Source organism: Erinaceus europaeus, chromosome 11 (genome assembly GCF_950295315.1).
Source record: "Erinaceus europaeus chromosome 11, mEriEur2.1, whole genome shotgun sequence".
Classification (NCBI taxonomy): Eukaryota; Metazoa; Chordata; class Mammalia; order Eulipotyphla; family Erinaceidae; genus Erinaceus; species Erinaceus europaeus.
In genome coordinates, this window is record NC_080172.1 from 102111968 (window position 1) to 102129444 (window position 17477).

Genomic DNA, 17477 nt, shown 5'->3' on the forward strand with positions numbered 1-17477 from the left:
ATGTATCTATAACAGCTCAGTCACATGGATGGTGCAGGGGTTTGTCTGGTCCCCCGAGGTTATTGACAAAAGGTTCATTCAGTTCTTTGTTACATGCAACATTCAGATAAGCTTTTTGAAAGTCCTCTTAACATAGTGCCAGGTCCATCCAAAATAAGACAGAAATTATAATTCCTATGCAAGCAAGACTTAGAAGTTAGTCTATAATTTCTGAAATATTTTATTGATTATATACTCAATTCTAGTATCTGTAGAATGCGACTACACAAGAAAGCAAATATGAAATAAGATTCATTTGAATGATCTCTAAGACTACAAAAGTTACAAAAACATACTACCTCGAGACAAATTCTTTGTTGCATTTGTTGAATTGGTTGCAACAAATTCTTTGTTGCACAAATTCTTTGTTCCAAAAGCTCACACATTCTGGTTTTTTATGTGTATAGCTATAGATATTGGACAAAACAACAATACTCAAAAGGAATTCCAACTAATACCTGCAACTGATTTGATATCTTTAATGCAGATGTTATGTTCATTGGATAATGATTTGTTGAATAGTATTCTGTTCACGTTCAAACATAGGAACCAACTTGTACCCAAAGGAAAACTGAATCATTTTAGTGATCCATTATTTTTCTTTCACAAAAGAGAGAAAGAGAGAGAGAGAGCACTTCCAATGGAGGGGTGGGAAACAAAACTCTGGTGGTAGGAATTATACTCCTATTATCTTACAATGTTGTTAATCATTATTAAATAACCAATTTTTTTTTAAAAAGGAATTTTGGTTCATACTCTCAAAGGGTTAAAGAACTGGGAAGTTTCTAGTGGAGGGTGGTGGGAACTATATGGAATTATACCTCTGCTATCTTACAATCTTGTTAATCATTATTAAATCACTAGTGAATTTTTTTTAATTATTACTTTTCTAATGTATCATCTAGACAAGTAGGTGTCATACTACTTCTATGAAAGTTGAGATAATGAATATTTCCCAATATAGTCTGTGTTACAACTAATCAGATTGACTGTAGACAAATAAAAATAATCACAAATAATATATAACTCAAGAGGTGTAGCTGTGTTCTAATAAAACTTTATTTATAAAAGTATTTGTTTGGTTGGATTTGATCCATAGTGAAGAGTTAATCAACTTGATCAAAACTATTCTTTGGGGGTGAACTTTTGAACAGGTATTTTTATTATTTAAGATAACAAAATTTAATTTTTCTTGGCAGAATTATATACAGTAGTTTTTGTTCTGCCTAAGTACTTTATAATTTTAGGAAAGTCGGTGGGTTTATCAAGATAGAAAAAAATATAAGCATCTATAAAATAGAAAAGACAAACAACATGCAAATCAAATCAGCTCCCTAGAAGTTTCAAATTAAGGACCAGAGAGTTAGCATAGTTAATGTCTATACAGAAGACTTCCATACAAGAGGCCCCAGGTTTAATCCCTAGCATCATCATAAGTAAGAGTTGAGCAGTACTCTGAAATAAATAAATAAATAAGAAAATAAATAAATAGTCAATTGCACAATATAAACTGATTTGGGAGGAAGGATGAGATGAAAATAATGTTTCATTCTGTTGATAGCTGTCTAAGCAGTATTTCCTATATTCTGACAGGTTTTCAATTGTCTAGACATCATCCACTCTGCTCAACAAATAATAGGCACCCAGTAAATAATTCTTGAGTGAATTAGAAACATTCCACCTCTTCACCTTCTTTTATACCCCACACTTCTCATTTCTAGGTATTGTCTGCCTTTTCTTGTCTCCTGAGTAGTTTTGTCAGAACATCATATATGAAGTTCACTGCTAGTTTTGATTTTAAGAAGTCATGCAACAAAAAGTAAAGAGCAGGTAAAAAAAATAGCTATTGGGAGATAACTGAAGATATAAAGACTTTCAAACAAATTGAAAAATTATAGAACCGAATGAACACTGAATTCACATAGACTGGCTAACGAGCAATGAAGCATCAGACAATAGCATAATTGGTGAGGAATTTATTGGCCTCTGACAAAGCTATTAAAGACCAGTGCAATTTAGTCATTCTCATTTTCACTTCTGTGAGTTTACTTTGAAGTTAAGCAGTACTTTTAAAAATTCACATCCTAATGTGGTTGTATGTATGGCTTAGAAATATTTCTATAATGGTGTTCATTCATTCGTTCAACCAAATATTTATTGAGTGCTTACAATGTACCAAAATAGTGTGCAGGTTCTCCAAGATACGATGGAAAACAAAACATAAATGTAGCCTTTAACTTACTTAAAATCAAATGGGGGCTTACTGGAGAGAAAACAGACAATAGAAAGGAAACACTAATTAATATGGAGCAGGACAGTGAGTTTTCTAGAACATCGTTTGGGAAATATCACCACATACAAATTTCATAGGTTTTGAATCAAATTATGCTTACTATGTTCTTGGAGAGCAAATTATTTAAATACATATTTTGTTGTTCTTATTATACAACAGTACTTTTAGATCTCTCCTTTTTTTAAATTTTCTTTTGTTTTCTTTTCTTTTTGACTAAAGCACTGCTCAGCTCTGGCTAATGGTAACGCAGGAAATCGAACCTAAGACCTTAGAGCTTTAGGCAGAAACATTTATTTGCATATCCATTGTGTTATAGCGCCTGCCCCAATTTCCCATCTATTATAACTCTAGAATTTATATGACTTGGTCTTTTAAAAGAAACCTTTGCCCACAGTCCCACTAAATATTATTATGTGTTTAAATCTTAATGAACAATGTTCAGTTTTCTAGGGAGTCCTACTAGGTAGCAGATTCGTCTGTGCTGTCAGGCCATAGAAGCTAGTCACAGACTTCACAGAATGAAGTGAATGAGGGTAGCCTTAATTTGTGCTCCCAGCTTTAGAATTATTTTCTCTTTTCCTTCCTCCAACTTACTCTTTTTCTTTCCTAGTCCTTCAACACATTTCTCCCTTTATTACTTTGTTTCTGGTCACTTTTACTCACTTCTCCACACCCTTCCCACCCACCAATGACTTATATATATAGCTAGCCCATTAGCAATTTAAATTTAGCCCTACTGATGACTAGTCTAGCAACAAATTTTAGACATTCTTTTATGATTCATGTATGGGAATAAAATTTTGGAGTAGGCACCTCATTCATAGCAATGGAAGGGATAAAGAAGCTGTCATCATGGGCTCAGAATAAAATCTGGTTTCCCAATCTCCTATTAGGGATCCTGAGTAGATCTTGCACAAAATACTTTTCGAATACAAAACTGTACCAGCTTAGAACAAATAAAACCACACCATACTAAATGTGGGGAGGAGAACTTTTTCAACATAGAAATAGACTTAAACCATATTTGCCTCCACGACAAGTAATTTATGTTTCAGCTTCTTGTATTAAAAGGTACTCTCTTACCTGAACTGGAACTGGCGTATTGCACCAAAGTAAAAAAGACTCTGGGGTGGGTGGAGGGGGAGAATAGAGGTCCTTCAGAGGATCTAGTGGGGGTTGTATTGTTATATGGAAAACTGAGAAATGTTATGCATGTACAAACTATTGTATTTGCTGTCGAATGTAAAACATTAATTCCCCAATAAAGATTTTTTTTTTAAAGAAAGGTGCTCTCTTGAATATTTATTTTGAAAAATAAAATATTTTTTGGAGAAGACATACCATCTTAAAGAAACTCAAATGATAGTTTTTCTAATTGTTAGGGAAGTCTCTAATTGAAATTAAAAGAATAAGAAAGAAAGAACGTCAACACAGACAATAATTATTTATGGAGAGACTGGCTTCATAATTGCAAGTGCTACATAATGTAAACAATCTCCTTATTTTTATTACTTAAAAAAATATATAGTAACATATTGGAAAGTGAAGATAAAAAGGATACCTACAAAATGATTTTTCTTTTTTAAGGACTAAGCACTTTTAAAAGAAGCCTATGGGAATCCCTACAGGCATAAGCAGGAAAATCATCTAACACACAGTGAATACTTTTAGAAGGGGCTGGGGCAGGGGGATATGAAAATGAAACTGGCTTAAGCTGAAAAAGGAAGAAAAATCAGAGATTGGTGACTGACCAAGGGAAGCACCTGCTTTCCGGAAATTAAAATCCTGTATTAGTCAGTTCTCATTTAATTGCCAAATGGGGTGAAGCCCAGTCTCTAGTGTAAAAGGGTCCCAAATTATAATTGGGCATCATGGATTAAAACTGAATACCTGAAAATTTCCTCAGAAATGAATAGGCTACTGGAACAGACCACAGAGCCCAGTATAATACGCTTCCCGCAGCTGACACTGGCAGGTCACTTTATTTGGCACCAAATAAAGTTCCCAAGTGGTCTTTAAGGGCATTCAGCTGCTGAGTGCTTATTTCATTCATCCCTTATTGTGCTGCCAGTAGCAGATCCAAAGAAGTAGCATGAATCAGCTCTATGGATGAAATTTTCTCAGGCTGAGTGATGGAGATGCAGCTGAACTTCCTTCACTGCTTTCGTGGGACTTCTGCTAGCAGAACATACTGATAGTAATGGCTTTCTTACAACGTTGTTCAAAAGAAAATCTGGGGAAAGGAAAGCTAAAAGTGAATGTCGGGAGACTTGCAAAATAAATAGATACCATTTGAAGGGATCTATTTTATTGGGAGACTATTATATGGTTTGTTATTACCCTACAACTTCAAATAATGTATGGCCGAAGAATGTGGTTCCCTTCATGGGAAGTATGCATACTTCTAGACAAAGCAGAAAGTGACCCTTAAATTTCCAACATCAAGTATAGAAACTACAGTTATTTTTAGCTTTATTTGCCTACTACATTTTAAAGTACCTACCGGATAGAAGTCACTCCGTTCAATATATTTCATTTTATATATGCTGATACCAGAGCTTATGCTCACTATCTGATGTGTTTTCTTGTTTCTGTCAATTCTAGTGAAATGTTCTAATCATAAAATACTATTTCATGTCTTCCCCCATGCTGTCTTAAGACCTGCAGGAGCTAGAGCAATTCTACTGAGGTCATGAACCTGTCTGATGAACTACTGACGAATCTAAAATATTCTTCCAAGCTTAACAGGCCTTATTAATGTGTAGTTCCAGTGCACATTTTTTATTTAAATTTATGAAAAGGTTAAAAGGTTGTAGTTTTTATTATTGTTTTGCCTTTGGTTTAGGACAAATTCTGCTTGTACCTACAACAGAGTCTGCTAATTATTTTTATAAATCACAGTCAGCAGCAGTATCTAATCGTGCTACTATTACTGAATAGTTAAGAGTCCTACATTTCCATTAGAATTGGGAGCAAGGGCTAATTATTTTAGGTAAAGCCAAATTTTATCTAAATGGGAAACAGTTGTCATTCAGTCTAGAAATCTAGGATTATTTTTAAAAGACTGCTTATGAATGCAGAGATTAGAAAATATGTCCAGAATTTTTTTGTTTTCCCTTTTTAGAAAACCTAGTATAGTTAGAAGGATCATTAATGTAAGTACAGTAAGAGTATAATTAACATAGATGTTCATGTTTATGGCCAAATTTGGCAATATAAAAATGAATCTATTTGCCCAAATAAATCTGTAGAAATATCTAAAAGTTACTCTAAATTGGATTCTTTTCAACTTCTTGTTATGGAAAGTTCTAAATTTTTATGAAAGTAAGTAGTTTAAACAAACTACCGCTATCCAAATTTGAATAATACCTACTGTCCGAATTCAGTGATCCTCAACACATTAGTTACCTTGATTCATCTATCTCTTAACCCCATCCTTCATCCCACATTTTTTCCCTAAGTGTAATAAATGTAGAATTCAAATGGATTTTTCGGCTGGTAGAGTTTTATCTTTTTTAAACAAAAGTCTTAGGGCCAAACATTTTCCTTAGGAGCCTTTTTACTTTTTTTTTTAAGTTTACCCAAGGAAAGACTGGTATAATATATCCACAACACAGAATGATGGATGTGGGGAGTAGTAAAATCATGGCCTCAAACACCAGAAATTCAATCTGAGTGGATGTTCATCTTTAATAATTCTTCGAGGTGACTGATATGATGCTTTTCATCACTGGGCTCTTAAGTCTTCTGATTCTACAACTCCTCTCAACCTCTCGGTCTTTCTTCCTCTCCTTATTTATTTTTGCCTCTCTATAAATCATAGATAATAATAGTTCCCACATCATAGCTACTTAGATTTTAATGACAGCCTCCAAGGACAGGTGTCAGTTAAATGAAACATATAATTAAAATTTGTGCTATTCTAAAATTGGGTTACTTGGCAATACTCCAATCAGAGACTACCCTCATTCAGATGATGGGCATGTAGTACTCATCTGGGTTCAGAGTGTGCTGCAGATTTAATTAAGGTCAGCCTTCTTAGGTGCCAAAAATACACTGGAATGCTTAGCTCGGCGCACCCTCATTTCAGGTGTTTTTATTTGGCACCTGACTAAGTGTTATTTTGCCTTGGGACTTTGGTTACCAGTGCCTGTCAAAATATATATATTACCTTTATGGAGCAATTAATTTAGAAATATGCATATCTTTAATCTCTAGTACTTCCTAAAAAAATATAGGGGATCCAAGTCTTAGACTTATATACACATTCTCTTGCTGGATAAGAGACTCATCCTTTTAGGCACGGTTATCCTTTTCCTACAAGGCATATCTCCTAAAATATCCCACCTCCTGCTAGAGAGACTCTACAATTTACCCAACAGCAAGCTCTCTGACGTTGTTACTGTCCCTGTTAATTCTGCTCCGGTAGGTAGCTCCTCAACCTCTCATGGATTTCTATCTCTTTGGAAGTTGCCCTGTACCATTCTACCTTGAGAAAAACATATCATCTCTCCTGAATTGGAAAAGCAGATCTTTTTATCTGTGACATTCAACTACCAACACTGCATGAATTTGCGCTATTGCTTAATTCTCTGGACTACTCTAATCAGTGAGGTGCATCGCTTTGTACCCTTGGACTGTTGGCATCTTTAATCTGCACTTTACCCATGTTCCTCCAGCAAGAGTCTCCGCTGCTTGTGTAATTACTCTTACAATCTGATCTAACTGATAAATCTCTTCTATGCTTCCATCAGGCTTCTTGGTGACAAAATGACTGGTAGACACATCAACTGACTTTTTTTTTTTACCTCAGTTTTGAGTATCAAGGATGTCTCTGACTTGCTTAACTTTTATTTTTATTTTTATTTTTATTTTGGGGGGAGGGTTAAGAAACACGGGTTTATTTTAGTACATAGAAACAGGATGGGAAAATAGAAGAGAAAGACTAGCTGGAAATGTAGGAACAATTAATTAGTACTCAAACTTAGTTCAGCATCGTTCTTCAGCTTCAACATATGCAGGTGGTGGGTGGGATGGGGTGGGCTGGAAGAGGAAACCACCAAGTGAAGGGCAAGCAGGAACAGAGAACAACTTTGTGGAGACAAATAGTTTAAGTAACCTCCCATCCCACAATCCTGTCTGAGTTTGCATACATGTATTGTTTGCTCTTGACATCAAGCAGACCTCAGCCATATGCTAATTATGGTCATGTCCCATACTCCTTTTACTCACTGTAAGTAAAAGCAGTGTTCCCAACAGTAACATGTACAAAATGAAAAAGGTGTGAAGACAAGGAAGTTCCACTATGAAAACCACACCAGTAGTAACCCAATATACCTACGCAAGTCAGTGATCCAACTAAAGACAACTTCATTTCCCAGACCAGGTGTCATTTACAGGATTTTGTTGTGAGGAAATTAGCCCTTTCTCTTCACTCATTTCCCAGTTTCCTGTTTCAAGTTTATTCTTTCTCTCATATCTACAAGGTACTGGGAGAAAAATGTTCAAGCTATTGTTGTTCAACTAGAAACATTTTTATTTGTAAAGTATCTAAATGCTCAATCTTTCCTGCCCCACTGTGTATGGGTTTCATTCTAACAAATGTGCTACAGAAAGACTTGCATGTATGTTTTATTTGATTGTCTTCTGAATAAATCTGGATTTTTTTTTTTTTAAATCAGTGAGAAAAGGTAAAAACCACTTGGAAAGCACTCAGGGTGGATTAATTACTTATCAAGTTTTCACTTGATATCAAATCATTTTTTAACATGAATTCCAAAGGTTCAAACTAGTTTTCACTTCAGGAAATAAATGACACAAGGTACTACATTTTAAGGATCATTAAGACCTTAAAATTGCACAGTGACTTAAGAAACAAATTATTTAGACTGGATAGCTCTGTAATGGTTATACAATGGGGGAATTCCTTGTTAAATGACCCTCCCACTCCCTCCCTCTCTCTCTCTCTCTATATATATATATATTATATAGTATATATAATATACTATATATACTATACTATATATATTATATATACTATATTATATATAGTATATAATAGTTGTCACTAAGAGGAAAGAGAAATGAGACTAGCCTTTTGGGTACACAGAGTATAAAGTAAATGGCCAATGAACATTATGGGTCTTCATACCAAGTAGATCAAAGAGGATGTACCAAATCTTTATCCACAATGGGTAGTTAGAAACTACTGTTTGGGGAGTTGGGCAGTAGCCCAGCGGGTTAAGCACACGGCATGAAGTGCAAGGACCAACATAAAGAAACAGTTTGAGCCCCCTGCTCTCCACTTGCAGGGGAGTCAATTCACAGGCGGTAAAGCAGGTCTGCAGGTGTCTGTCTTTCTCTCCCCCTCTGTCTTCCCGTCCTTTCTTCATTTCTCTCTGTCCTATCTAGCAATCATGACATCAACAACAATAATAACTACAACAATCATGATAAAAAGGGGGGCAACAAAAGGGAAAATAAATTTTAAAAAAAGAAAAGAAACTATTGTTTGCCTGAACTAGTAATGCTAGTTCACTTCTCTTGTCATAATTCCAAATTTCTATTTTTTTTACCTAATTACTCTTACCTATATATTAAAATGTTCAAGACAAACAACAAAAAGAATCTATAATTTTGTTAATACTATTAATCTAATATAAATTATTTTGGAATTAATCTAGTATAAATTATTTTGGAATCACTATTAATCTAGTATAAATTATTTTGGAATTGTAGTATAACTTATTATGGAATTATAAATTATTTTGGAATTTGATTCTGATGCTTCTGTTGTTTAATTTAACATCTTTGTAATTTTTCATTTTACACCTTATTAAAATAACCATGAAGACAATGAAACATAGATCTAAAATAATAAGATTTCTAGCATAAAAAAATACTTTTGAGTAAAATTACCAACCATCAATAAATAACAAAGCCCACCTATTTTTATGATGAAAACCAAACAGCATTTAAGTCTGCAAAGAAGCAATAGTTGATTAACTAACCAAAAATGATACAATTCATTATTTTTCTATTGCATGCTTATTATGCACACACCTCCAAACACACTGATTCAGGTTTTTTAATGTGATTTACATATAGCACTAGAGGAAAGATATTTTAGAAAATCATCAAGTGTCCTTCCTTGTAAAAGTAATGCCCTTCCTTGTTATTGCCATGGGTGCTTTTCCCAAAACACTTATTCCCTGCTTTTTCAAAACTGTGTAGCCTCTAATGAGGAAAACACCACAAGTTTCCTCAGTTGAATGTTTTCCTTTGTTTATCTATAGGGAGTTCATTCCGCAGTGGGAAGAATCCCTAAGTATCAATGAGTCTCACCTTACTCAAATTCTGCCAAAAGGAAAGTTGTAAAGCTTTGTGTACCCACAATTCCAATTAATCTAGACCAAGGCAAAGTGAACTCTATCATCTAACAGGACATCAACCACACTACTTGCATTGTCTTCACTTATGAAATATATTTCATCCTATTTGCATGGGTCTTGTTTCCAGTCTCACCGTCCGGACCCTGTGGCAATACTACATGATGTGCATCTGAAATGACAAATTCTGATACTGGCATTTGTCACTTATTAACTAACGATTTATAGTGTTTTGCAGTCTAGAGTTTCCAGAGTAGTTCTAGGTAGTTTGCAACCAGTCCTTAAAAATGATTTTATGCCCAATAATAATGAGCACCTTCAGATAGATTTCTTAAATAGATAACACTAATTCAGGATATAAATTAAGAGAGTACATTTGATGGTGGAAAAAGTAAAGACCTGCTCACATAATTTGGTCTCATGTATGAGATATAAATAGCATATGAACTCTCCCTTGTGCCTTCAGACAGAGCTATGGGTTTTTATTTCCTTCTTAAGGGTGTTCAAAATATGCTATTTAAATTATAATAATCCATAAATAAAATAGAGCACTTGCCAAAGTTTTTTCACCCTCTTATAAAGGGGTTTTAGATCCTGTTCTGAACTCTGATTTTCTCCTGAGATATAATTTAAGAGCTTAAAAATGTCCTTTAAAAACTTTCTATGAAATATGCAGGGTTTTTTTAATTTTGTATTTCTATAAAGACCAAATTGCTCTGTTGTTATAAATACTGTATGTGAAATTACCAGATTGCCTGGCATGCCATTTTTACAGGGGATACTGCATCATTAAGCATTGAAAGAATATAATATAACTATTCAAGCTGCTTAAAATATTTTGTAACCATAAATTATTATCCAAAAATATTTTTCAAGTAGATAAAAAGAGTTGTCAATTCTGCATAGTGAATGCCTCATAAGGGGCTCGTTTGTGGTTGAAAACTGAATAAAAGCAGTAAATTAAGACCAGACTTAACCATAGAGAAGCTGTAATCCACTGCAGATTTCCTTGGTGAATGAAGTATTGTTATGTGGGTTTATCCTCCTTGCTTGTACAGTTAACCAGTCACATCTGTAGCCAAAGAGTTGTCTGTGCTCACAAAGTATGCTCACTAACCCCAAGGAGGTAAGCCCATGCTGGTTTACATTGTATTGATAAGTGCAAAATAAACTTCAAAACTGTGCTGCCGGTGAAAGTGCAGAGAGAAGACTGAACTAGCATGTTGCTTCAAGACAGAGAGAAGCATCTCAGCAAGCTACTAAAAAACTATCGGTGACACTATGTAGTCCTTCCTTCCTTGTCTCTCTTTCTCTTCCTTTCCTTTCCTTTTCTTTTTCTTTCTTTCTTTTTTTTTCTTCTTTTTTAATAAGCACGATGTTAGCAGAGAACCTTGAAGCAAGGGAAAGGTGGGTGTGAAATATGGACAGGAGCATCTGGGGTTTCTGAAAGCAGTCAAAAACCAAATACTACAGGAAATGTGGTATACATTAAAGGAGTATCACTCATCATAAATATTCAATTTCAAGAATTTAAATAGTTTACAGACAGAGAAGCCCTTGATGATTATTTTATCCAGCACCGTTGATTTTCCTCTGTTGTTTGTCAGCGGCCACTGTAATTAATGAACAAGACCCTGGAAGTCTTAACTGTGAGTCAGTTGAATCTGGAGTCTGGGCATTTCACTTTGTCATTACCTGCCAATAAAACAGCTGACTTGTCTTTTTTTAATTAAAGTAAGGGGGCAAAATAAGTCATCTCTCTGCCATTATTTGTTTTAATCCAAGGTTTCCCTGAGATACTGATTTTTTTTTTAACTTATTCCATAAAGACTTGAAGCTGAACCTCATGCTTTCTAAAATATTACAAAGGTAGCATTAAAAAAGAAAATTTTAATTGAGCATTATTTTAAAACAGCTGTTTTTTTTTTGGGGGGGGGGGCAGCTGGACAGTGGCATATCTAGTTGATCACACACATTACCATGGTGAGGACCTGGGTTTAAACCCTTGTTCCCCACCTGTAGGTGGAAGAAGCTTTATGAGCAGTGAAGCAGGTCTAAAGGATCTTCTTGTCTCCCTATCTCCCCCTACCCTCTAAATTTCTATTTGCCCTATTAAATTATGTATATATATGTATATAAACAGCTTTTCTTATTATTTAGTGAAAAATTCTCAGATTCCCCTGCACTTCATACCTGCATCTTCATTTTGTAAGAAATATATGCAAAGGAAAAGAGTGAAAAGATGTCTTTTTATGTTCTGTGTTAAGTACCTATACTTAAAAAACATAATAATGGCACAAAGCACAAGGGCCAGTTTAAGGGTCCCAGTTCGAGCCCCCAGCTCCCCACCTGCAGGGGAGTCACTTCACAAACAGTGAAGCAGGTCTGCAGGTCTGTCTCCCCCTCTCTCTGTCTCCCCCTCCTCTCCCCTTTTCTCTCTGTCCTATCCAACAATGACCAACGACAACAGTAGTAAGTACAACAATAAAACAACAAAAGGGATTAAGTAAATAAATAAATATAAAAAAACATAATAATCCAACACCTTTCTATAATAGTACTTTATAAATGAGCTCAGCTATATTAGAAAAAGTTCATTCTTAAACATAAGCTTGTATTTATTTGTACCTTAATTTTACAGTAGCATTTGTATAAAGTGTAGCTATACCAACTTGTTTAAGTATTTAAATTCTTTGGATCCAGAGGATCTGTGAGGTAGTTCACAAAGGAGATTGTCTGCTTTGCCATGTGGGTGACCGAGAAATGAGCCCTTGGTATACCGCAGGGGAGTGTTATGGCATTAGAACAAGTTTCAGTGCTATGGTCTCTCTTTCTATCTCAAGAAGTTAGCCCAGAGAGCTGAAAACCTTCCTTCTGGAATTTTTCAAATGAACTACTCCTTTTCTTGAAGAGGGGAAAACTTTTAGGCTAGTGATTCCTTTATTTGATTCAGAAGCTCTATTAAAGTGTAAATTTATTATCAGCTCAAGAAAGACTATTAAGGACTCAAAGCAACATAGATCTCCTTAACGTTATTAGAGAGATTCCAGAAAACATCAGCTTTTCCAAATATTTCCTAAATTTCTTTTGACTCCTAGTGAATAAAATTTATAATCAACATCTTCATTAATTTTTTTTCAGTGACTTCATTTTTCTCATTGCTTCTGTACAGTGATATCTGGTTCTAAGGAAAGCACAATCATAAAATCTCTAACATTACAGGATATGTTGTCCATCAGTGCTTCTGGAATTTCAGAAGCTCTTTTATTTTACCTCATGAAAAGGACCACTATGTCAGCTGCATACAGGTTTAGATCAGATTATCTACAAATGTTGTATATGCACATAAACTTAAAGACAAGGTATTTTGCTCTTGTTTTTGTGTGAGTTTTCCAATCAAATACAACAATTTAAATCGCCCACATCACAGCCCTTGTTGGCTGAGGGAAGAGACCTTTAGTAGAAACTGTCTCTATCAATACACTGTTAAAATTCTTATTTTTTTAGAATGGTTTCAGATTAGTCAAAACACCAGTTTATTATTATACTTTTCTCATAGCTTCTTGTATTGCAACATCTTAATAAAGTATTTAGTAGGCCTCCTTTTTAAAAAAAAAAAGTTCTCATTAACGTCTGTAATTCTATGTTGTATGGCATGTGAAGTGTTGTGAAAAGGTTATAGATCTATTCACTGTAGCATCAAAAGTATAAAGGTGATAGGTGAAATTCTTTGTTGCAAGTGCTGAGAAATAATCATTTAAAGGTCAGTTGCATTAAAAAAAGAATATTGTTTAATAAGTAACTAATTTTGGGATATGCTGCACTTTTAAAGGTTACACAGTAGACCAATTTGCCAGTGATGTCAGCAAGAACTACTATTAGTCATTGTTTTTCTTGAAACAATACCTTCTAAAATTCAGATTGCATGTCTTCTCACAGATCCCAACACACATCAAAAAAGTGTCTAAACTATTTATAGCGTGTTTTCAAGGAGACTTTGACTTGTGCACTTTACCTGAAGTATACAACTCCTCTTAAAAACAATAATGGCATATCTGATGGGAAAAGATGTTCATACACACATGCACATATATATATGTTTGTGTGTGTATATATACATATATAATTTCATACATGATTTTCATCCTATTATATTCTCAGTTTCATTGACTTAGAAAAATATAACTAGGTGACATAGGTTATAAAATTCCTCAAATGCTAGAAATTCTTATGCAAATCATTTCAGTTATATAATTAACAACTATTATTCTTTCTAGTCCAAGACCAACTTCTTCACCTTTTACTCACCCCCTCCCAACAACAACAAAAAAGATAACTGAAAGAATTGGACTTGTCAATAAAATGGACTTTTAATCATATATGTAAACAACAGAGATGTTTTTTAAAAGGACAAACATTTTTAATAATAGAAGGTTGTTTTCTTTCCCCAAGATCTGAATAAAAATGCTGCTTTATTCCATACAACTCTTTTTACTATTAGCAATTTGTTTTTAAAGAGTGAATATGGGATGACCTCACACATGGACAGAAGTTGAGAAATACAGAGTAGAATTTGGACTGGCTTTGGTGTACTATACCAAAGTAAAGAACTGAGGAAGAGAAGCAGGCAGCAGGGAATTTCAGGTCCTGGTGCGTGTTGCTGCAGGAAGACCTAGGCTGGGCAAGAGAGTGTTTGAAAGAAAACTGATAAAGTTTTCATAGGTGCCAATAACTTTATTGACTTTTGTAAGCCATTAATTCTCCCAATAAAATATATATATCTTTTTAATTTTTGTCTTTAGAGAAATGAATACAAGCAGTGAATTATTTTCTTTTTCACTTAACGGTTTTAAGAAGTGTTTTTAAGAAACAGTAATTTTCACTATTAGAATATGAACTAAATAGTTTCAAGAAAAATCTCTATAAAAGTCAATCCCTCTGAATAGTTGATGGCTTGAGGTTTACCTTTGTCCTTTCACTCTTTACACAGATTTCAAAGCTTCCCTGTTTTGATGTTTTGTTTGTTATCTATGAGAAATAGTGAATTTTCAGTTTTTTCTAAGGAGTTGATTTTAATATATGCTAAACATGAAATCTAATTATATTTTAAAACATTGCAGTTTCAAGTAAACTTGTTATTTAGATTAAAGGAATTAGAGAGCTTATAACTCTAACCCTATTGTAAAGCAAGAGCTGTCTTTATGTACATAAGACATTTGCAATTAGGAGAAAATACAACACTCTTATTCCATATAACTTAGCTAAGAATCAAGTCATTCTCTTAATTTGCCTTGCTTTCATTTGAAAGAGGGCAAAATCTATTTCCTGGGCAATTTTGCAGAGCAAAGATATTAATACTTTGGGGTTTAATTGTATCCTGTGTTTAAATACACTGTGGGTGAAACCCCAGACCTCTGCTTAATTGCTGTGAGAAAATCGCCTGATTTCTCTGAGATTAGGCACACGCTTATGTATACTTTGACCCAAGAGTGCCTCCTTCAGAATTAATCTTCTAAGGTAGAGGGATTTGCTTTTATATGTGCTGCAGGGCCATTCGTGACAAACGGGGCCTAATAAACTAACTTCACCCTCCAGACCTTGCTTTTGCTGTCAATGTTTTTCTTCATCTATTCATTTCACACATCTCTTGTCCAGTGGCTTATTAGCAAAACCCTAAACTGGGCGGGAGAAATAGTCTTAATGGTGTTTTGTTTTCTTTTTTCTTTCTTTTTTTTTTTTAATTAGAAGGCTTTGAAATTTAAATCAAATACTTAAATAAGACTGGGTAAAAAAACTCACTTCTACTAATGAAACAAAGTATTCTAAAATAACTCCATTGAAGCAAATACCATAACTCTTTGAAAAAATAAACAATTCCTATTTACTTAAAATTTCATTCTGCAGCTGTATTTTGTTGGATTTGTCTAATGTATGAAAGCACTTTTTCTTTCCCATCAGCTACATCCGAATTGTTTTTGTAAAATGTAACAGACTGTTCTGGCTTTTAAATATTTATATTAATCAAAGTTAAGGTTGTTTATATTTTTTGGCAATAGAGCTTTTCTTTAAAAGTGATGCACTTCCATTTAACTAAACAAAAGTGTTGAAATGGCCTGTCATATAAACTTCAACATAGTACAGTTGGTAATAGAAATTTGGAAGACAGGAAGCAAGGGGAGCTACTTCCTGGGCTTCAGGTTAAACGTAGATTAATAAAATGTATATGACTAGTTATTTTCAAGATTTTTCTGAGGAAATGTCATTCATTGCCACTTATAAACTACACAGCTTCCTGGTTGAAAGCTTCTAACTTGTTTTCCTATGGCATTAGTCAAGCTCAAAATCTAGCAAAAGTAAATGGCAAATCACCAAACTTGGAGGTTTACTAAACTATGTAATTGATTTTAAAAGTCTCCTGATATTTTATGTATTTCTAAACCATTTTAGTAATAAAAAAAAATACCGTTGTGTTATCTAGGTGCAATTTTCTATGTTTGTGTGCAAAAATAGTTCCAACCAAAGTAATTTTGAGGTTAAAAGCGTCCAACTATTGTTACTACTATAATTTTCGGTTGACTAGTACAGAACCATATGAGCTGTCAGGACTCTCATAAGTGAAGTTGAGTCTTTATTAAAGACTTCTTCATTCAGCAAGCCAAGCTTAATGAAATCCTTTCATAGTGGTATATCATTCTTTCGAATTTTGACTATTCCAAATATTCTGGAAGTGTAATAAGACTTATCTTTAAGTAGATTGATCCGCTGGGGATGTTATTGTCGTTTTCATTTAGTAATTCAAATTGTATTCATTTACTTTTATAGACAATTTGCCTATCAGTAAGAGTGAAACTAGCACACTTAGTCCCTAAATGAAAGTTAAAGTGTTTTTACTTCCAAAGTCTGGTTAACACCAATCAGACAAGCAGGAAGTATTACCATCATTGCAAGCAGAAAGATGAAAGGTCTCTTGTTCCAACTTTTGGTCTTTCCAGAATTCCTGACTTTTCATTACTTTGTTTAACTTTATGTAAGTCTTGACCAATAGCTACCTCTGAGAACATCATTTTCATTCCTAACATCATTTTCAGAGATGATGAGTGATTATTATACTTGCCATTTTCCTTGGATTTGAAAATAAAAGTCTAACACTGGTTCCAGGCTAATACTTCATGTGTAGTCTTCTAATTACCAGCTCAGGCTAATTCATTCCTTTGACCTTAAGGAAGATGAACTTTATTTCAAAACACTGGTTAAAGTAATCAGTGCACACACACACACACATAAACACATTAAGGTGACAAAGATACACTATACTCAGGGAAAAAAGTAGGATCTTTCTAATTACTTTATTTATAATATAAAGTAGCATGGGCAGAGGAGTAAAGGCCAGAATATAATAAATATGATATATAAATCTTTAAACTAATTTACTTTTCTTATTGTAGCAGATAAAGCCAATGAAAATAAACATGTATTCCATTACATTATACCATCATGGATTATCATTAATATCTTCTTTCCAATTTCATGAAATTTTGGTGTAATCCAAAATTATGCTTTCTCCTGAGGTTTTTGCTTGCAGTAATTGACATTATATGGTCCAAAGCAAAGAAAGAAGAGGACATATTTCTAATCTTTGCCCAGTTACAAAGAGAAGAGGATAATTGTACCAGTCCTTCTATTATGTGCCCTCTCTCTTGTTTCCTTTGAGTCCAAGGGAGCCAAAGGGGCTGAGACTGAGAATGTGGCTGGAGAAA

The 17477-nt window shown here is 34.1% G+C and overlaps 1 long non-coding RNA gene across 2 annotated transcripts in view; it reads left to right on the forward strand.

Annotated features, from left to right (window-relative positions):
* LOC132541434 (uncharacterized) overlaps window positions 1–17477 on the forward strand; it is a 403780-nt gene that overhangs the window by 314464 nt on the left and 71839 nt on the right. The gene's annotated exons all lie outside the window — the stretch shown is intronic.